The sequence below is a fragment of the Dreissena polymorpha genome, chromosome 3, assembly GCF_020536995.1.
Source record: "Dreissena polymorpha isolate Duluth1 chromosome 3, UMN_Dpol_1.0, whole genome shotgun sequence".
NCBI lineage: Eukaryota > Metazoa > Mollusca > Bivalvia > Myida > Dreissenidae > Dreissena > Dreissena polymorpha.
This window is the reverse complement of record NC_068357.1, coordinates 145,264,494-145,287,608: the sequence shown is the minus strand read 5'-3', so window position 1 is coordinate 145,287,608 and position 23,115 is coordinate 145,264,494. Positions and strand designations below refer to the sequence as shown.

Genomic DNA, 23,115 nt, shown 5'->3' with positions numbered 1-23,115 from the left:
GTAAACTTTGTGCACTTGAAGTCTGTTTTGATCAGAAAGATACTAAATAAAGATATTCGGCGATATTATTGTGGTATGTCAATCATCGATTTTTAATATGTTTTCAACATTTGCATGATAAGGACCAATTTTGATAAAATTAATTAGAAATATTTATCCATTTAGACCAGTTTATTAAGCATGAGCACAATAATTCACTATACTATAATTATGCAATTAAATAAGATTTGAGTATTGCCGGCTGACCTATATGCACTCGTATATTTTCATGTTTCTTGTGTTTTTCTATTCTGTAAATATAGATATCTGATTAATAATATCACATAAAGCAAAATAAGCCACATAATCTGGCGCAACACCCCGTAATTGATTTGCTTGTGATGTAGCTAAGAACTGCGCAGAAAAAAGGCATCCGCTACTTTTTATCTCATAGAGATAACTTTTGATCGTTCATAAACGTCGACCACAATCAACGCCGTATATCTTTTTTAAAGATATTTCTTGTTTCTACTGAAGCCAAGTGTCTATCACTATTACTGTGAGTTCTAATTCTCCTAGAGGGATTGTCCCATAATACAGCACCAGTTGTGACATAGGAAATGTTTGGGTCACTACTGGATCCAAACAGCTCACAATATTTACACATAAACCAGGGCCCTCAATCTGTCAAATCCACAGCCGAAATTCGGCCGCATCCCCCCCCCCCTGAAAAGTATACTTTTTTCCCTTTTTGGGGGGAAAAATTCCCCCTAAAATAAAACAAGAGCGCCGCATGACGGAGCAATATACGCCCGATTCGTGTGCCATTGGAGATGATACACTGATGATTGATGTATTTGTTTTGGAAATAAGCAAAAAAAATATTGCATGTGTTAATCGGTTGCATGTCTCCAATCAGACCTGACTGATATATAATCTATATACTACCTCTGACCAAGTTTGGTGAATTCAACTTGAACTAGAGCTTTGTCACTGAATGTGACTTATACCCCCATACCACTTTGACGCAGGATAAAAAGTTGTTTAAAAGTTTCGGATGAATACAATTTGAATTAGAGTCCGGACAAAGTGGCGCCGTTCAAAAAGGCACTAATTGACCCTATGACCTAGTTCTTGACCCGACATGACCCATATTCGAACTTGACCTAGATATCAACTAGATGCAACTACTGACCAAGTTTGGTAAAGATCGGATGAATACAATTTGAATAAGAGTCCGGACAAAGTGGCGCTGTTGAAAATGGACTAATTGACCCTATGACCTAGTTTTTTACCTGGCATGACCCATATTCGAACTTGGCCTAGATATCAACTAGATGCAACTACTGACCAAGTTTGGTGAAGATAAGATTTATACAATTTGAATTAGAGTCCTGACAAAGTAAAATGCACTAATTGACCCTTTGACCTAGTTTTTGACCCAGCATGACCCATATTCGGACTTGACCTAGATATCAACTAGATGCAACTACTGACCAAGTTTGGTGAAGATCGGATGAATACAATTTGAATTAGAGTCCGGAGAAAGTGGCGCCGTTGAAAATGCACTAATTGACCCTATGACCTAGTTTTTGACCCGGCATGACCCATATTCGAACTTGGCCTATATATCAACTAGATGCAACTGCTGACCAAGTTTGGTGAAGATCGGATGAATACAATTTGAAATAGAGTCCGGACAAAGTGGCCCCTTTGAAAATGCACTTATTGACCCTATGACCTAGTTTTTGACCCGGCATGACCCATATTCGAACTTGGCCTAGATATCAACTAGATGCAACTGCTGACCAAGTTTGGTGAAGATCGGATGAATACAATTTGAATTAGAGTCCGGACAAAGTGATGCCTTCCGCCCGCCGCCCGCCCGCCAAGGGGTTTCACATAATACGTCCCGTATTTTATACGGGCGTATAAAAAATTAAAAAAAAAAAATTCTTTATAGATAGATGTGTCTCATGATTATTATATCTCAATTCTATTTTAATTTAATCATTTGAAACATACTAAATTATGAAAAAAGCAATGAATATCAGTGTGCGAAATTCAGATTTAAAAGTAATAGCCCAAATTCGTATACACATATATAAAAAGTAAAATTTCTTACTAGCCCAACTATATAAATTTTTTAATTCCCACTAGACCGAATGGATTTTCACTAGCCAAAACCCTTCGGGCTAGTGCGAATTTCGCACACTGGAATATAGTGGAAACATGTACAAATGTTATAATTAGAGAGTAAGTAAAAAAATCCCCCCAAAAGGGAAACGCCGCGAAAATTCCCCCTGCTATGGGTAGGGACCCACTTCTCCTAAAATGGATTGAGGGCCCTGTAAACCCATGTTTAGTTTGACTGATATAGCCATGGGTATCGGGATTCGTATACTTGAGAATTGAAACCATCAGGTATTGGTTGGGTTTTGTCTGGCTTGGAAAATAAAGTTGCAGGGGTAGATCTTATTATGGGAAATTTTCATAGGGATTTGTCCCTTTGCCCCCCTTGTTGTGACTAATATTAAAACTTTCTAATTTTATTAATAATGCTTATAAAAGCTTATTGCATATTTCCAATTTTCTCAATAATGCTTATAAAGCTTATTGCATAACTTTACAGTTTCACAGCTGATTGTGGATCCATGTACAAAGCATTTACTTGAACTAAGAAACCTGTTATAATGCATTCTTACTGATATAAGATTATATAATGGTTGTTATTAACAAGTTTGTCTCATAGCCTTTGTCATTGTATTGGTACAACATTCCATGCAAACAACAAACATTTTCGTGGTGCAATATGTATTTCTTATTTATCAAGGTTCCTTTATAATAATGTTGTTTATTGTGGATTTGATTTGACAACAAATGTTTTCTGTATTGGTTTTCTATAACCACCTGGTAACGCCAATTATGCAACAAATTCCTAGGTTACACCAAACTAGTGTAAAAAGGAAATGCAGACCTCCATCTGTACTGCATTCCTTCTTTGTAAATAAATGTTGTTTTTCTATTTGGCGTTGCAGGTAAGAAACTGATTCTATTTCGTCATATCACTGTCAGTCTTAAATGAGATTGTGCGGCGCATGCGCAGATCAGTGTGCTGACGTCGTTTGCAGTCGGTGATTAAGGCAGCTACTATTTTAGCTAAAACAGTGAATGAAATGGCGTGTCTAGAACAGGGGTCTGCAAAGATGAACCCCCTTGTTGACCAATGCAACAATGCCTTGGTTCCTACGCATCACATGGACCTAATCCATAGTTCTCCAACCCGCCAAAACACGTGATGAGACAGGGGCAGAGTCGCCCTCCACGTCAGTAACAAATCAGGTCAGTGAATCGAAATTTGAAGCCGGAAGGCTTAAATATTTTGTTGATGAATGGCGCAAGCTCACTAGTGATCCCATTATTCTTGATATGGTTGAAAATTTTCATGTTGTTTTTCATGAGCAATTTTATAATACAAAAAATGAATATTGCAATCAAATACCATTTAACACTCGTGATTCAGAGATCATTGACACTGAAATTCAGAAACTTATGGATCTTGGGGTAATAGTAAAGGCTGTGTATGAGCCAGGACAATTTGTTTCACCAATTTTTATCAGACCAAAGAAGAATGGTGAGCATAGAATGATTTTAAATTTGAAAAAATTAAATGAGTTTATTCCTTATCACCATTTTAAAATGGATACTTTCGAGAAAGCCTTGAATTTAATCACAAAAGACACATACATGGGATCTATTGACTTGCACCATGCATACTACTCTATTGGTATTGCCCCAGAACAGCAGAAATACTTAAGATTTGTTTGGAAAGGTCAACTTTTTCAATTCACAGCCTGTCCCAACGGGCTAGCATGCATGCCAAGATTACTTACAAAGTTACTCAAGCCAGTATATGCTAAACTTCGCAGTAAAGGATATGTCAATAGTGGATTTATTGATGATAGTATTCTTTGTGGGGATACATACCAGCTAAGCTGTGAAAACATTTTTCATACAGAAGACCTCATGTCCAGAGTTGGGTTTATCATAAATCTCAAAAAATCTGTTAGAATTCCCACCAAGAGGCTGGTGTTCTTGGGCAATATCATAGACTCTGAGCAAATGAAAGTGTTTTTGCCCCAAAATAAAATTGATCAAATAGTTTTGGAATGTAGGCAGTTGTATTATGCAAAGCAGGCAAAAATTAGGGAGCTAGCACATGTAATTGGCTTGTTAGTGTTGGCATTTTCAGCAGTGCAATTTGGCAAGCTACACTATAGAGAGCTAGAAAAGGGCAAAACTGTTGCGCTGAAGCTTGTCTGTGGTAATTTTGACACAACGATGGGTATTAATTGGAAGATGAAAAGGGAACTCAATTGGTGGATACAGCATGTCCATGAACAATATAGGGTTATAAGTCACGGCAATCCAGACATAGTTATACAGACTGATGCTTCTCTGTCAGGTTGGGGTTTTGTCATTGATAGTAGAACAGTAGGTGGTAGGTGGACTAAAGACGTAAGTTCTGAGCATATTAATGTCCTAGAACTCAAAGCAATATTATTCGCTGTTAAATCATTGAAAGAGGAAATCATAGGGAAACATGTTAAGGTTTTAACAGATTCCTCGACAGCAGTGTGCTACCTAACAAATATGGGTGGCATTTGCTCTGATAAATGTGATATGGTTACAAAGCAAATTTGGTTTTGGTGCATAGAAAACAATGTCTGGTTATCATGCTCTCACATTGCTGGGAAAGAAAATTTGGCCGACGAGCCCTCTAGGAAATTCAATGATTGAATTGAATGGTCCTTGTGTCCTGATGTGTTTGAAAAAATCTCTCAAACTATTGAAAAACCGGAAATTGATTTGTTTGCAACAAGGCTAAATGCTAAGTTGCCAGTTTTCTGCTCTTGGAAGCCTGAACCAAATTCTTATTTGGTAGATGCATTTACAACTGATTGGAGTGTATTTTCATGCTCTTATGTGTTTCCTCCTTTCAGCATGCTGGGACGATGCGTTCAGAAGATTTCCTTAGACAGAGCCAGGTGTTTGATAATAGCACCCCTGTGGCCAACACAAACTTGGTTTTCAAAACTAATGGGAATGATTATAAAGGAGCCCTTCATTCTTCCGGCAACCAAAAAAGTTCTATATCTACCACACTCCGATCAAACCCATCCGCTGGCAAAAGACTTAGTTCTGATTGCATGTCTAGTGTCCGGGAATCGTTTAAATGTCAAGGTTTTTCTAGAAGGGAAACCAAAATACTCATGTCTTCATGGCGATCCGGAACCCAAAAACAATATCAGACGTATATATCAAGATGGTTTCGGTATTGTGACAAGTGCAAAATTGATTCAGTTTCGGTTTCTGTAAAGGACGTAGTGGAGTTTTTGACTGAAGAATTTGAACGCGGAGTAGGATATAGTGCCCTTAATACAGCCAGAGGAGCTTTGTCATCGTTTTTAAGACTTGAAAACGTTCCAGCAGGTTCTCACCCAGTGGTTATTAGATTCATGAAAGGAGTATTTAATTTGCGGCCCTGCAAATCTAGGTACATCAAGACTTGGGATGTTCAAAACGTACTAACATATCTGAAATCCCTTTCGCCAGTGAAACACCTGTCATTGAAGGAATTGACTCTGAAATTAGTCATGTTGATTGCATTAACGAATGCCGCTCGATCCCAGACAGTTCATTTGTTGAGTGTAAATAAGTTAATTAAAGAAAAATCACAGTTTGTTGTACAATTCGATTCATTGTTAAAACAAAGCCGGCCGGGCTTTGATTATTCAGTTCTATTGTTAAAATGTTACCCTCCAGATAGGAGGCTTTGTGTATATACTGTTATGAAAGAGTATCTCAGTCGAACTAAGAAAGTCCGACCATCCACAAATAAGAAACTGTTAATCAGCTATATTAGGCCGCATGGGCCTGTTTTTAAAGACACAATGTCACGTTGGATACGGACAGTCATGATTAAGTCGGGGATTGATGTAACAGTTTATGGTGCTCACAGTGTCAGGAGTGCATCAACATCAAAAGCTCGAGACAACAATGTGCCAATAAGTGTTATAATGAAGCGTGCTGGTTGGACAGCAGATTCTACATTTAAGAAGTACTATTCGTTAAAAATTGAAGACGATTCAATGTTTGAAAATGCAGTTTTACAGTAACATCATTAGAGTACATGTAAGTACTGTATTACATGGATAATTTTGTCATTATCAGCTTTGAAATCTCATTTAAGACTGACAGTGATAGGACGAAATAGAATTTAAAAATTAAACGAGACTAACCTTGGTTAAGTCGATGTTTGAATGTAATTCTATGAGTCATAGACTCACTGGAGGGATTAAATGCCGCCCTCCCTCCCCACACATATTTGGTAAAGGTTTTTAGAACAGCAAGTTGTACACTTAGTCGTTAGATTTATAGAACCACGACTTGCTTATGGATTATAATGACAAAATTTCTTTAAAGCCTGATCTGCGCATGCGCCGCACAATCTCATTTAATCCCTCCAGTGAGTCTATGACTCATAGAATTACATTCAAACATCGACTTAACCAAGGTAAGTCTCGTTTAATTTTTAAATTTTACTACATTATATTTGATTTAATTTGTTTTACTTCAAGTTTCAAATACAGTCATCGAAATTAGCTTTGAAAAGTTACATGCCAGTCGGGCCAGTTACTTAAGAATTTTTACATGCCCAACATATTTTTTACATGCCCAAACTTTTTTAACCAAAATTATAACAAATCACAACATTTTAACACTTACATGCTACACATAGTAAAGCAGAACATTTGTTTCAATAGTAGTGAATACAATTGACATGACGCCTTATCTATGATCGCTCCGCCCACTAGAATTGATCCACCAATCAGCGATCGATTAATCGGGCGCACTCGTTAGCAACGACCTGTCCGCCATTTTCTAGACAAGCTACATGTTTAGGTTCACTTTTATTCCGAGTTTCTTCTGTTTTCCTCTTTAAAAAACAATTTAAAATGGTTAAACGGTGTCAATGGGGATTATGTAACTCGGACAATCGATATCCGGACAGATTAGTTGGTGACATTGAATTTATTTCGTTTCCAAAGCCAAAAAAGATCTTGAGAAGTGTAAGAGATGGATAAAGGCATGCTGAAAATACGGGATTTGACGTCGATTTCATCGTTATTTCCCATAAAAAATTCGGACAGAGTCAATGTACGACTCATTAGCACATTTTCTTCCTTGAATTCGTTGACGTAGAGAGCATCTATACGGCAAAAAATGTTCACCAAAATCATCGGGTATATCGCTTAACCGTATCACAGACATGTTCATCTGCATTACTTTGCGAGAACTGAAACCCAGCATGAAGCCTAATTCATGCTGTGTTTTATTATTCTGACAGTAATGCGCTTAATTGACATCATAAATGTTAATTGAAGGTGACATGTGATATATTATCTTATTAACGGTATCTACACATTTGCACTCATGTGGTGTCACCAATAAACGGTTTTGATCCACACTACGAGCTCGAATGCCTAGATCTCATTTTTTAAACGAGTTTCGTTTATTTTGTTCGGATTAAAAAACGGAAATGAAATATGGCAAAAACGGTGTAAACAGGGTTAATGCAACTCTGACATTTGGAATCCAGAAAGATAAGTTAGATTGGCTAGATTGAACTTTACCGGTACGCAGTTGTTTACCACTATTGACAAAGCGGGGGTTTGGGGGCGGTAGCCCCCGATACTAAGGAAATATATAGGATAAAAAGGATTATAAGGTGTTGCGTTAGTTGTTATGTGTTAGGTGTTAAGGGTTAGGGTACGCTGTTTGATGTTAAGTGTTGCGTACCGGTAAAGTTCAATCGTCCCGTTAGATTAATTAAATTTATACTATTTCCAACGCGGCAATGCGGTCTTGACAAGAGCGAGTGGAAGCTTCAAGAATTACCGAGATCCCCTTTATAGAACATTAATTTATTTTACAAACTTGAAATGTCATATAAGCAATAACTAAGTATTATTAAGTATGTATTATGTCACGTGTGCATGTAAAATAATTGAGAATTTTGTTACCCAATTCGTGTAACTTTACGAAATCCCCGTTAAAAAATCGTGTTTCTGTGTGTGTCAGAAACAAGTGAAAACCATTTTGTTATTATTTTAATAAAGACGTATAGATAAATGCTATTGTAAAAGAGTTATTATTACTGATATTAGTTAACCAATAAATGCGGTAACTTCGGGGAAGTCGGTACCTGCGCGAGCGTCTGATATTGGTAGCCTTATTAATTTATAATAGCCTGGCCGTATTTCATTTCGCACAAAACTAATATTATATCAGACAATGTCCAAACTTACTGTGTTGTTTTTGCGCTTTAAATTATAGTGATTGATAAATGTCCCATAAGCAATGTTTAATATGATTAATATCACTTTTATACGCAATAACATGTGGGATTGAGGTACCCACCCGGCGTCAGAAAGCGCGTAAAACTTCACCGAATTCCCAGTTATAAAGCGCTATTTCGTGTCAAATACACGGGTATGGGGGAATGTTTCGGTAATAATTTTGTTAATAACATGGGTAAATACCGGTGAAGTGTTAATTTATTGCAAATACCACCATTACACGTAATAACGGGTTCGATTTCGGTAAGCGCGCAAGCGTTTGAGAGCGTGTTTAATGTACTGATTTACCCGTTATAAATAGCTGATGTTCTCTTTAATCGTATATTTTTTGCATTTGCAGAATAACTTAATGGCATCAACCCCTTTACAAGTGTAATATGGTGTTAGACAAGTCCATAAAATCATCCAGAATATCGCGTAAATCTATATGCAGTCTATAGGCAAAGAAGCCATTTTGGTGTTAGCTTGTCTAGGTTTTCTTCCCGCTGAGCCACGTGATTAAGTGGGCGGAGCGATCACTGATAAGGCGTCATGTCAATTACATCTAATCAATCACTAGAATTAAGACGTTCGATCGTTACACCAGTGCTCTTGAAAAGAGCGTTCTCTGGTGTCCTCGTACCATTTCTTGGCTTCCTTTTTCTCTAAATCATTGTCAATTTTCTATTTTGGAAGTGCTTTATCGGGCTTAGCCCCATCAACATACCTAAGGTACTGCCTCTATGTCGACAATGACATTTGTTGACATGATCGATTCAAAAAGCATCTTCTCGATTAATGTCTAGAGAAACCGTCGATAAGAACCGAATGTGACCGAACTGCATCGGTCAAAAACAATAACGATGACGTGTGCAAGCAGGTGCGTGTTGTTAAACCAATCAAATTTCATTGTTTTACAACTTACGGCAAGGTGTTTGTTCGCAAAATTGAAAAATAGATCTGCAAATATCAAGAACCGCTTACGATTTTTTTTATAAACTGTCAAATGGCTTCAATAATTTACATGCCCGGCAGGCCACAAACGTGAATTTTTGTATGTGCCCGGCAGTAATTTTACTCGCCACGGGCGATCGGGCGTGTGCTAATTTCGAAGACTGCAAATACTTAACTGTTTTATGGTAATATAATTATTTATTCAGAATTTTTGTCAGTTTCAATGATAAGTCAGTTATGAAATAAAACATGTATACTTACATTAATTGTATTACTATTTCAATGCAATAGAATTAAGTCTGTTAATTTATATCAATTTAATAATTATGTTTGTTACATTAAGTAAATTAATATTTACTTTCAAAGTGAGTGGCTCTATAGACTTAAATTGTGTATTAGTGATTTTAAGTTATTTGTATATTGTATTTGTATATCTGACTGCATTCCTTCTTTGTAAATAAATGGTGTTTTCCTATTTGGCGTTGCAGTCCGGCTTCCTCCCAAACCTCTCACAGAAAAAGTTAAACTACATCAAGGAGTCATTACATCAAAATTATTCGAGTTCAATATTCAATTTTCAAAAGACAATTCATTGAACAAAACGTATTCAAAATAACTGAATAATATATAAACAAAACACTTCTTAACAACTTATCTTGACAACAAACTCACAACAAAAGTTGTCAAAAAATGTTTTCAACTGTATTTCTGTACTGGGGCCGGGGGACGATGTCAATTTTGTGATTTTAGTTTCATGATGAATGGGTAGACGATCTAGATCTGCAACAGTATTGAATGGGAAGGTGCGGCAGCTGCAGATTGTCTTCTTTCACTTTCAAAATGTTCAATGTCAATTACCTCCAAATCCTGCTGGGTTTCAATTAGTGCTGCAACAATACGCCAAAAACCGTATTGCAATATATTGTCAGTTCAAAAACCCGTATTGCAATATATCGCAATATATTGCTAACTTGTACCAAAAATATAACTTGCCAATTACCCGATAATCCCGTATATTCCAGCTTTAAAGCAAAATATGGTATATATTTACTATAAATGTGCTCAAGAATAACAAGAAACACAAACATTGGCAAATTTTCTTAAGTATCGAATACATTTTGGCATTCGTTACTATTTAAAGATGTGATGAAATAACGTCAAACCGGGGCATTTTTTTCCACTGAACACTCGTTATTCACCTGATGTGAAGTTCCCGTTTTTATACAACACAAAATACACCCATACTGTATTTCTATGCCACGTTCTACATGTCTGTATAATTTTCGCGCGCTTTTTATTGAGACAAAGGATAAAGCACTTTTTATTTGACGCTAGAATTTTAATTGTCGCATTAGCATTAAAATTTGGAAGCGTAATTCCGAAATTTGGAATACAAATTTAATAATGCTCAATTCAGAATCGAACAAAACATTTACAGCTGTGCGCAATTAATTCAACGATAATATGTTCAAAAGCATCGAATGAATGCTCCAATGTAACAACGCTACTCCGTATAAAACACTATCAGAATGCTATTTTTATGGAAAAATTTTTTTTTACACTGCTTTGTTTTGTTTACCTTGTTATCATTATTTCGAATGGCTTTTCTGGACGAAATGTGAATGAATTTTTGTAAAATGTTCGTACCGGTATGATGAAAATCGTATCGCAATACAATATGAGGATTGCGTATTGCGATATATACCGATAAACCGGTATATTGTTGCAGCACTAGTTTCAATGGTTTTCAATGATATGTTCTTAAAAAATGTGTCAATGTTTTTAGTATTTTCGAGTCCGAACGTTGTTTTTTTCGTACATGAACGCCAATTGTGAGAAATTTTTTTCTATTTCACGTTTACATGTACATCTTGGCTTTCACATAACCCGGATGAAAATTCAACTGGTTTCCGGTACGTAATTGAAGAAATGCCCTTCTCGCGCAAGACCGGAAGCCAGTGAAATAGTCACGTGATAATTATGGTTAGTTGCCCGGATAAAATTTCCATGACGTAATTTAATAGCTTTATTTAGAATCACTGGGGTTCCCAGTTTTGTGTGTTTGTCAGCAAAGAGAGAGAGAGTGAGATCTTTGTACATGGTACAAATTGGATAAGTGTCGACCAACCCAAAGGAAAAAAACCCATTTCTTTGAGGGGAAAATATTATGTTTTGGGGAAAAATGATATTCTTGGAGGGGTAATTGTATTTTTTGGGGAAAAAATTCTGGTAGGGGAAGACGCCGAATATCGGCGTCACTTTCTTAGTTAAAAAAACCCTGACCGGAGACATTTTCTGGAGACATTTGCGGATCGCAAATCGATTTTTTATGCGACAACAGGTTTTTGTCATCCGGGCATGATAAATTGAAATTTCCAATATGTTCCTATTTTGCTATGATGTGCTCTTGAATCAGTATACAGTACGATTACTGTTTCAATAATTACTCAACTGAAACACCGTAACGATAAAGATATGGCGTGCTTGATTTGAAATTAATTTAGAGGACATATCAAATTATTCGCGATGTAATTGTGTTTAAAAATACCAAACAAACTTTTAAACGAAATCAACAAATTTCAATGTTCTCTGCGCTACAAAGTTTGTATAAAAAATCAATACACACACGCTTTCCTTGACCTTGTACATTTCCGCATAATTTTCGCGCTCTTTTGTCGGGAAATATACATGATGACTATAGATATTGGAAGCATTTGTAAACGTCATGTTAACATTAAAAAAGCGGAAGTGTGTTTCGGATTACAAATTATTAGTCTCATTTGGGAATTTAACGGAACATTTATACTTGTATTATATTTGTTATGAATTAAATACTGATTTGTTAAAACACTTTATGTGTCGGAAAATATGTTTTTATAATATTATGCATTAAAAGAACAATTTCCAGGAGGATAACAACTGTTGGCTATCATTAGTTTCTTACGTAACTTGCCATGTTTTTTTTCGCCGAAAAGTACACTGTTCGGACCAATTAATGTGGTACACGTAGGTAAAACAAAGCCATAAAACTGCAATAAAACCCTGAAATTATCGATTGAAAGTGACATGGGGTTATTTACGCATATCTGATCCACACTGCTGCCACCAGTTTATATCAGATCCTACAGTAAAAAAAAATAATAAAAAATTCCCGACCTACCGACCCTCATTTTTTTGAGCCTGTAACCTGAAACAAACATGTTTTTTTAGGCCTTATACTCAAACTTGGTTAACTCGTGGGTCGGGTTGACTTGCGGCATTTCATTAGGGTAAAGTGATCGTAAGTTGGACACGATCTAAAGTCGGACGTTTTTGGACCCGTTTTTCTGTCGATTTAGACAGTTCTGCATGTAAACAAGTGTACATTATCCGAAATTAATATTTAAACCAATCCAATAAGTCGTTTGTCTGTTGTGGCGTTCTTCCCAGCATTCCTGAAGTTCATTTCTAAAATACCTCCACGGGCGCGAAATTAAAAATTGACAACGCAAAAGAAGTAAGTTTTGATTGCGTTTGAAACAGTCCAGCAGTATTGAAATCTGTTCGAGCAATTGACATCATTGTTTAAGCTGTAGATTTATGATCATTTTGCAAACTAAATTAGAGTTTAATCGTAATTTCTTTGAATTGATCAACAATTTCCCGACCGACAACATGAACCATTTTAGATATTGAGTCGGACAGCAAAACAATGCATTTTGATATTGAGTTGGACACTGTCAGACTCATTGTCAGTTTTGAATAAACAATGTTAAACCTATATTTGCATATGAAAGTTTACAGATAGGTCTAAAATACAGAAATAAGTCTATTTTATTACGTGTTTACGTGGAACTAAATGCAAATGTTGACAAGTCCAGCGATTTTCCTCCTCCTTTATAAAGTACCGGTAAACGGCACTTTCCCAATTACGAAAAAAAAAATAATTTCCCAATTGCTGTCCTTAAATTCCCAATAAAAGGTAAAAAAAAAAAAAAATTTTTTTTTTTTTTAAGCAACATTTTGTTAGTTTCCCTTTGCAGCTCTTTAGCTTGAACCTAGGTTTATATAATATTGACAGCTTGAAAACACTTGGTTATCAATTTTAAAGTATTTGGGAGCAAAAAATCAAATACACCAATTTCCCAATTTGAGGTGTTCACGACTCGATTTTTCCCAATTTTGAGGTTTTCACGACTCGATTTTTCCCAATTGGACCGGTACAGGTACTTTTCCCAATTGGACAAGAAAAATCGCTGAAGTCCAATAGCTCTTATACAGGTTTTTTTTCCACTTTTTGGGAAGATAGCCCATGGCTTTGGAATTGAGAATTTTATCGGTATTTTCATGAAATTGGGAAAATAAATTCATTAGCCTTTTTTTCCACACGAAAAGTCCACTGATTAGGGAAATACTAAATTTGATTTTACTCTTTATAATCATTCAAATTAAAAGAAAAAATCATATAATACTGTTAGATGTAATTGAATTAAAATTGAGATAAAATACACATAAGACTTCTTTCTAAAAAAAAAAAAAAAAAAAAAAAAAAAAAAATATTTTTTTTTATATTTTATTGGAAAGTGGGAATTTTTTTGCCACATTTTGGGAAAAAAGTATACTTTTTGGGATTGGGCCAAAAAAAACCCTGTTATATGTTCCATTCATCAAACAGTTTGCTCGGTCTGTGCTAGATTGTTCTAATTAATTTGTGCAAAGTGTTTTTTTTACTACTTTTGGTTAAAAGTTCATTTCCAGCACAAAATGAGCACCTACACCAAATTCTTACATGTTGCGTTTTCCGAAATTCGTTGATATCTAACTATGTTTATTCATACAAAAATATCATATGAGAAATTGGGCTACGTTGGTAATAATAGGATTTTACCACTATATTACACTGTTTGCACTTTGTAGTTAATAGTTTGTGGTGTCGTATTTCACTTTTTAATTAATAGGATGAAGACTGTATTGAATTTTCCAAAAGGGTCGTGTTACCTTCGGGCCAAAAATGTCGCTAGAAAAGTTTTCAAAGCTGCGCTGGCCGATGCAGAATCGCAGCATCGGCTTCCGTTGCTGCGAAACAGGCTCTTATTGAGAGCTTATTCATAAGCGGCCAGGGGTCTTGGGTTTAGTAAAGGCAGTGTTTTTTTATGGCAATTTCGGGGCCGATATTCGGCCCCATTCCCCTAAAAAAATAGTATATATTTTTCCCCTATTTTGTAGAAAAAATCCCCTCCAGAAGTTAAAAAAAAAAAAAATTTTTTTTTAGAAAGAACTGTCTTATTATATCTCATATTTATTTCATAAACAACTAACAAAGTATATAAATATAATATTAATATGATTTTGTATTATCATAAAGAGTTAAATAAATTAGTTGTTCCCAAATCAGTGGTCACCTTTGTTGATAAAAACATTCCAATTTGCTCCATTTTATTGATAAAAAATGCTCAAATTTGCCATGATATCGATTAAAAAAATTCCAATTAGACTGAAATTGGCTAGGAAAACTGAGACTGTGCATGACGGCTGAACTGTCTGAAACAAATGTTGAAACAATCATTGATATATATTTAAGAAAAAGGACAGAGACATTCAGCTGTGAATATTGCATTCATACATACATGTGTATTCATATAATAAAATCATTACATAAAAAAGAGTGAATTTGTAATTTTCCCTTTTTCCTAAAAAACGACGCGTTTTTCCCCTTTGGACGGGCCACGCCACCATTCCCCTATAGGTGAAAAAAACACTGGTAAAGGTAACATTTTAAGGTACGTGGGGATTTTTGCCGATCAGAAAGGCGCATCGTTTAAGCCTGGCAGGCCTTCCGATATGTGGTGGATATTGATAAAGCTGAAAGCTCTGAACCCTGAGTTCTCCTTGCGAAGCCCTCAGGTAACTGCAGCAAACAGGCACACTGCCATGACATGTAATGCATCAAAAGAAAAATAAGTCGCGTACACACATGTTTCAGTGGTTTTGTAACTGGATGACTCATAAATACGAATTAGAAATTATGCTTTACATTGTATTTATTTTCCGGTGGCCCGACCCTATCTAATTTTTTGCCGCCGGTCCTAATCTTTTTTGAGCCCAAAATTCGAAAAAAATCGGACCGCGTATTTTTCGGCGACGGTCAATAAACTTGTCAAACTTGTCTACGTTATCCGCATATCATTTTTATTGTTATTGAAGCGCACGTGGTAGCTGGCCAATCAGCAATGAGTTTGCTCACACATGATATTGGGTCATTCATGCGCAGACACTGTACACTTGGAATACACAGTCAGTTGATCTTGTCGTCTGCCAACAATATAAGCGGCCCATGGCAAACGTCGTATTTAAAGATTAGCAAATCAAAAGAAGCGTACCAATAAATTAAATTATTTCTAAACCGATTACTAAACACCAGGGTTTTCATTAGGAGGCGGCCGGCGGCCGATTTGACCGCCTCAATTGTTATAGGCCGGCTCAAATTCGGAAAGAAAATTTTAAAAAAACATCGGCAAATTTTCACGACGATGACGAGATATTTAGTATTTGTTAATATACTAACTGTCTGAAACGGAAGTAAACAACCTTAACCGATTTACAGGGCTACAGATAAGGATCGTTTTATCGTTATTACGATTTGTATTTGGCAGAAAACGAATTGAAATAAAAAACCGATCGTACAGAAAACGATTACGAAGGAGGAAAAACGAATTTCAATCAATTCATGATCGTTTTTATTATACTGTTTCCTTTCGTACCGCGTTATTATTGCCGACATAAATGCAAGTTTATAAACATCGATCTACTCTTTGTTCCGACTACTGAAGCGGCCAACTCCTGCCTTAAACCGGCTTCGAAGTAATTTTAGTGCGGCCGTAATAGTTGACACCGTTTCGGCCGGTGTCTATATAAACAAGTTGCTTCCGGTAAATACAGCGTGAAAAATGTCGGCTGCTAAGCGCGGCCGGGTTAGTAAAAGTTCAGCAACGACGTGCGCGCCGAGTATATTGAAGTGTGTTTCGCGGTCCGAACCATCGGGAAGAGATATTGTCAAAAGTGTTATTCATGATTTGATAGTGGAGGTGGTGAAAACCTCAGAAGCAGACGTCGCAAAACACCGCGGCGATTCTGTCTCATCAAAACAAATAGCGTCCATAGGCGCTCGATGTCAATGTTTATAATTATATTTAGATTCTATTATTTTTTTATTTATTTTTTTATTATTTTGTGTTTAGTTACCCGTTGTTTATTATAATGCATACACATATTATTATGAGAAAGGGTAGACTATTCCAGGATTTCAAAACCAGAGCTAAAAGAGTGTGCCATCAGACTGAACGGCAGGAGTGTTAAAATAAAATGACTCATCTTCCATTTTTCAATAAACAATTAACAGTAACAATCAATCATTTAAAACATTTAAAATTGTGAATTAATGACTGGAACAAGAACTACTTGTGGACTAGTCATTTAAATTGGTTTAGTTATATATTTTGAAATGTCATTGTCATTATTGGAAGTTACAACTTATTAAAATGCTAAAATTTCCAGTGTTTGTTTAATTCAGATTTTCATTAATACTGTAAAGAATCAGTGATTCATTTTGAAATCTACATCAATGAGTCCCTGGGACTCGCATGTTTTGAAACAATGGGTCCAATCTGAAAACAATGGGTCCCAGATTGTGTCTTTGTAAATTCGTTACAAATCATATACTTAAAGCGGGTATATACGATTTTTTACATGTGTTTATTTGTAATATATTGATCAAATATGTTACAATTACACAAAATAGACAAGAAAAAGTATGCATTAAAGCCGAATTTCATAAAATGCAGCAAAGACATCAGGAACCTCAAGGTCATGCAGCAGATTTATCAGAGACTTGAATTTTGATAATGGTAAATTCTCTGACGAGATCCAGTGGATGCATTTAAGCAACACCTTCATGGCTTTATCTTCCCTTGATTCATTTTTAAGCTGACACTGAGCCATGTTTTCTCTATGTAATGGGGCTTCAATGCACATCTTATGTTCTGACAAACTGACATGCCTTGAAAGAGTGGAGTGCTGAAAGTTTTGACATTTGGCTAATTTCGACATACCATTAACCTTGTTGTAGTCCGTACACACAGAACAAAACATGTAATCATCGGCGTTATTCTCACTGGGAACATAGCGAAGCCAAGAGTATAGCCCGAGCCACATCGACTGAAATTTGCGATCTTTTTTCTTTTCCGATTTTTCTTTAGAAACAATATTATCATTGATGTCTACGCTGGATGTGTCATTTTGGAGTTCTTCGGCCGCGGAACTGGTGTTTTTTAAGAAAGATGTTAATTTACATTGTTGCGGATCGATTTTGAGAACTTTTTTGGGTGGCATTTTCTTTGTTTACCATCCGGGACAGTCAAGTAACCGTCCAACGAACTATTAATAAAACGCCGTAACTGATTGGATAATTTATATATTTCGACCAATCGAAATACGCGTTTTACATTCCGAATGTAGTGATATGACTTCCGTTCTATAAGTCAAGACGGTGTTGACATGTGTTTCGGTTATCTCCACGAATCGAAATCGGTTTGTAAAACTTTGACGATGTTGAAAATCGGAGTTTTTTAACAATGCGTCCCGAAGACGCACATGTTTGAAAAGTATGCGTCCCCAGGATAAAACGTGCGTCTGGGACGCGGGACGCACCGCAAAATGAATCACTGAAGAATACATGTTATGTACTGCACAGAAATTATAAATTAAGCTAGGGCCCGGGCCCTTCGCCCCCGACGGGGACATTCCACCTCAGACCCATGCATCGACATGAAAATTTAAAGAAATAGATTGTGATATCTTGCTAGCCAAAGTATTTTTTCTGTTTTGAATCTCCAGGCTTTTTCCGCTCCATTTTGGGAAAACGCCACACTGGAATTTTGGGAATTTCACGTCGTGAAAAATCCCATTTTGGGAAAAAAAATAATCGCAAAACTGGCTTAATTGGGAAAAATTATCGCATGTAAATAGTGTTTCTTATATTTCAAAGAAGCTGTTAACTGGTAAATAATGGCTATTTTGTAATCATATTATAAAAAATTTACAAAATATTATGAATATTTGTGATAAGTGTACATTGCCATGCCTATGTTAATAAAATATAAACAAACACAGTGTCAGTATTCAACATTTCTTAACCACAATGTCAAAGTAACAAGACAATAACAATTGCATATGTGGCATCAGCTTCTGAACCGGAAGTCTTTAAGTTCTCACAAACTAATGTTCTCTTGTATTTGATTGGAACTGTGTCACTTCTGTGAGTTCTTGTGGGGGATGGGACACCTCTGTGTCAGTCAGTCCTGGTGGGGGCTGGGTAACTTCTGTTTGATGTATCAAATCTGTCTCTTGTGGCTGCTGAAATAAAAGCATTTCACTGCGTAAAAGCTACTGTTATTTATGAGACACTGCTGCACAAACAAATAGTTACCTTTTATATTGCATTTGGGCATATTATGCATGCAGGTTTAAGATTTTAGTACTGATTGAATGCCTTAAAATAAGAAGAATATCAAAGAAAACAATCACTAACAAATGAATCGATCTATAATCAATTTCAGATAACAAAAACAAAACGAGCCAGAACGACTGTCGCTCGCATCTTTTTGTTGAATTTCGGAAATCATTTATAACGATCTTCGTTTATTACTAGAAATATTTCGGTGCATTCTTATACTTACCTCACCCGATGTAGTTGTTTTTTTAGTTTGCTTTTTAAAAAGAGACGAAATTGTCGGCGTATTTTTTGCATCTTTCTTTCTTATTTTCGGAACGTAGTATTTACTGTTGTGAGACGCCATGACGATTAATGGTTACCTGCACATAAACGTGCGCGCAGTATTGATCGATACAAAGCCGGGCTCAAAAACTCGCGGGTTTTCGGCAATGTTTAGTTTGCGGATTAATGTACCGTTATTTTGCGCGTTTTTAGCAGCCGAAAAAAATCAAGTTTGCGATCGTTGGAAGTTCGAATTGGGATTTTTTTTTTCAATTGGGAAAAAAACAACCGGATTTGAATTGGGAATGGGGCCGATATTCGGACCCGTGGCTATGGGCGGAAAAAGCCTGATCTCTTAAAAATACAGGTGTCTTAAAGCTCAGGAGAAGCGATTTCTTTGTTTCAAATAAGTTAAATTACAGGTGCTTCCGGGGGCCTCTGGCTCCCTGGACCCCTGTCCAGGGTGTGCCCTGAACCCACCGTGGGCCCTATCGGCACCCAGATTTTATTTTCAGGATTTCAAACTTGGGACAATTGACACCTCTGAGAGTTGATGTAACCTGAGGACTTAACAATTCACATTAACATCCTCTATTTTAACTGAGGAAAATCATGAAAAATATGTGCCCAAAATCGCTCAGAAGCCACGATTTGGCACCTTTATTTCAAAAAATTTCAGGGGGGGGGGGGCATGCCCCCGGACCCCCCTAGCAGGTTGGCCTCCTCAAATAACTCAAAAGCCTGCTACAAAGAATCCTAATGAAAACCCTGTAACACCTTTCTCCCGACTATCGATCTGAATTAAAGGATGATAATTAAATAATTAGTTCTATTTCGACGATGTTACATCTTTTTGCCGATTATCGTTTGAAATTAAAAGGTGATAATTAAGTTGTTTTTTACCCACAAAAATGCTATTGTAAAGCAATATGGCAACCAAATTGTATATTTGCTAGGTTTTGCAACGTCTGCAGTCAAACGATATGCACATTTTAATTAATGTGGCAAACGCGTAAAATTTTTCGGACTGTTGTTTTCGGATACAGTAATTATTTTTCGTCTATTATAATTTATTTTCGAAGTTCTTTATAGAAGATATAGAATGACGAATGCACATGCGGTGATACGGACGGTGTGGTTTATAATATTTTAAATTGTATTCACCTGAAAATACAATTGGAAAGACTATAAAAAAGAACAATTAGTAAAGGCTCCGGATGGGTTGGTGGATCTGCCCTTTATTCCTGTTGGATTCCTGCGGCTGCGGTTCCAAGACCCCCGGCCTAATTTTCAGGATTTCAAATTTGGAACAATCGACACCCCTATTAAATGTTCATCTATAAAATAACTTATGTTTGTACTTTGACAAGTACCATACTAATTATTTGTATATTGAAAAATGTATGCTACATAATGATATGTGATATGCCCTTGTTGTCATTAAAAGACTATAAACAAGTTGATAGTAAATGTATATATAATTATTTCAAAACCAGTTTTCGCGCAGCTCAGCTGGTCGGCTCAAAGAAATTTTGGGACAGCGCTAGCCCTGGTAGATAGACCTCACGACACCAGTACATAATATAATCTGAAAATGTGGTCCTTTGGAAGCATAAACTGCATCCAAGAAATATAATAGCACACCCAGTTTGATTGGGTCTGTTCATGGTGATAATGTTACATGCAACACCACTCGCGTCCCCCAAGCATGGCTTTTGGGCTATTTAATATATTATAAATTATAAATAATATAGTATATACTCCATGATTCCAAAGGAACGGAAAGTATAACAACACTGAATTCCTATAGACACTGAGGGTCAAGCTTACTGCGACTTTAGTAATGCCTTTTATTGGTAATAAAATGGACTATTAAAGCCGCTGCCAGAAGTCAACATTAAACTCGGAAATAAGGAAAGCAACAAATGCAAAATTAATGAACAGCAAGTTTTTATTTCATTAAAGCATTTAAATAAAGCCATATTGCATTACATACATCATCAAATTTATTGTACATACAGTTATACACAAAAAAATGAGAAGAAGATGCACCATGTACGACATTTTCTAAAAAAAAATATTTTTAAAAATAAAATTATTTGCCTACCTACCTACCCTAATTTTTTAGGCCATGTCAGTGGAAACAAACATATTTTTTTGTTAGGCCTAAGCTTGAAAACACGAATCTTCAATCTTCAACTTGTTTTCGATACCCGATGGGCTTCATAGACGTTCATGTCCACACACGTAGTGCATTTAGCAAGGCATCGTAATTATATAGTTGCCCAATATTAACCTGATACTCCTGATGTGAAAATAAATTTAGCAAAACCTCGCTGGTCTAGCATGGCAACCACCAATCGAACTTGTATGCACCGGGAGCGAAGTCAAACCCGGGTCGCCGAGCTTAAAAGCGTGTGTAACAACCACTGGTCGCTAACGTAAGTATATAAGTAATTTTACATCATTTAATTAGATTAATTCATTTCAATATAAACCAAATATTGAAAAAGCATCAATGGAACAAATATTTTTTGCATTATTGACTTAAAATAGTATTAAACCATATAATATATGGTCATTTACTCTGACATCTCTGGCTGTCCGACTCAATATCAAAACTGTCCGACTCACAATCGAACTGGAGTAGCTGTATTCAACTACACATATAGGCGAAATAAAACCGTTTTGACTGCAAAAACGGTTGAAATGCGTAGCGCGAATAATAGGCTGGGTACCAGTATGAAGAAACCGTCCAGACAGTTCTAAATATATCTCAAATCATTCGAAACGGAAAACACTGTCCGACTCAGGATCACTTTACTCTAGTGCCCTCCGGATTTTGTTTATAAACAAACCTGTGTGACCTACTTTTTAAATCTGACAGAAAACATTTCTCGCTAAAGGTTGAAATTGATTTTTGGTAATTAAATGTCGTTAAACTGACGTTAACAATATTTCAATTGGTATAGTTTAGTTGTCGTAACGAAAAAATGCGAAAGTGCTTGAAAATAACCGTGCTATTTATTTTATTTCATTTTGATGTCTTAAATTCCATAAATTTGAATTGTTATATACGTTATAATTTATTGGTTATTTTGAATGGTATGCCAGAGCTTTGATTATTCATGTTTTATTTAATATTGGTGCTGTTGAATCTATTTACCGCGAATCTACCGGGCGAAAAAATAAACAATAATACTAATAGCGGACAGTGGTGTTGTTTTTGTTTCGACGGCAGTTAATATTGAAGGATTTTTGTCATAAAAGGGCAATTGTCCAATAAAGACAAGTTAAATATGATTATTCTTTAAATCATTTATCTGATATATGAAGATGGTTTCTAGAGGCAAGTGAATATTCCTCACGTATCGCGAGACTACCGTGTTGCAGGCAATTGCAATTGGCTACGAACATAGGGGTATAAACGTAAGCGTTTTGCTGTCAGAAATGTTATCCTTTATTACGACTTACAATTGTCACTTCTGTGACTATCGCACCATTTAAACATAAATTCCCAAATGCCATAATTTGTGCTCACCTTTTGTTTTGATTTTGCCCGCCCAAAATACTGCAAGGCTGTCCGAAAGGTGTCGCCACTCTTCTTTCAAAACAAAATTCACCCTACTGTAGCAATTACAAGATTACATTGCACCATTAATAGTAGCAATTTCTGGTAATCTCAAAGACACGTGCAGTTTGGAAATCATCGATATTTTGGATACAGTATTCTGTATACCGGTATATATAGTCTTATAATGCTATTTCACTCTCAGATAAATTAAAGTGGTTTAAAAACAAATTTTGGGGACGATTGAAATTTACCGGTACGCAACACTTAACATCAAACAGCGTACCATAACCCTAACCCTTAACACCTTACACATAACAACTAACTCCTATATAGACAATCCCAGAATCGATAATATGGGCACCGCCATATTGGCTATTACGGAACCCGCGATTGAAAACGGTACTGAAGAATTTGACAGATTACAACGTTATCATAGTGTACGCCCGCTTTATTCC

General features: G+C 36.1%; 1 protein-coding gene and 1 long non-coding RNA gene across 2 annotated transcripts in view; both read right to left on the bottom strand.

The window, feature by feature from the left end:
• The window catches only part of LOC127871849 (uncharacterized), a 55,520-nt gene extending 32,839 nt beyond the window's left edge, over positions 1 to 22,681 (bottom strand). The window contains exon 1 of the mRNA XM_052415104.1: positions 22,628 to 22,681. The gene's annotated coding sequence lies outside the window, so the exon portion shown is untranslated. The remainder of the gene's footprint in view (positions 1 to 22,627) is intronic.
• LOC127871872 (uncharacterized) lies at positions 18,485 to 20,291 on the bottom strand. The gene is made up of 2 exons (XR_008045587.1): positions 19,049 to 20,291; positions 18,485 to 18,725 (listed from the first exon to the last, which is right to left on the bottom strand). It is a non-coding gene; the product is annotated as an uncharacterized LOC127871872 (long non-coding RNA).
• Positions 22,682 to 23,115: the final 434 nt, after the last annotated feature.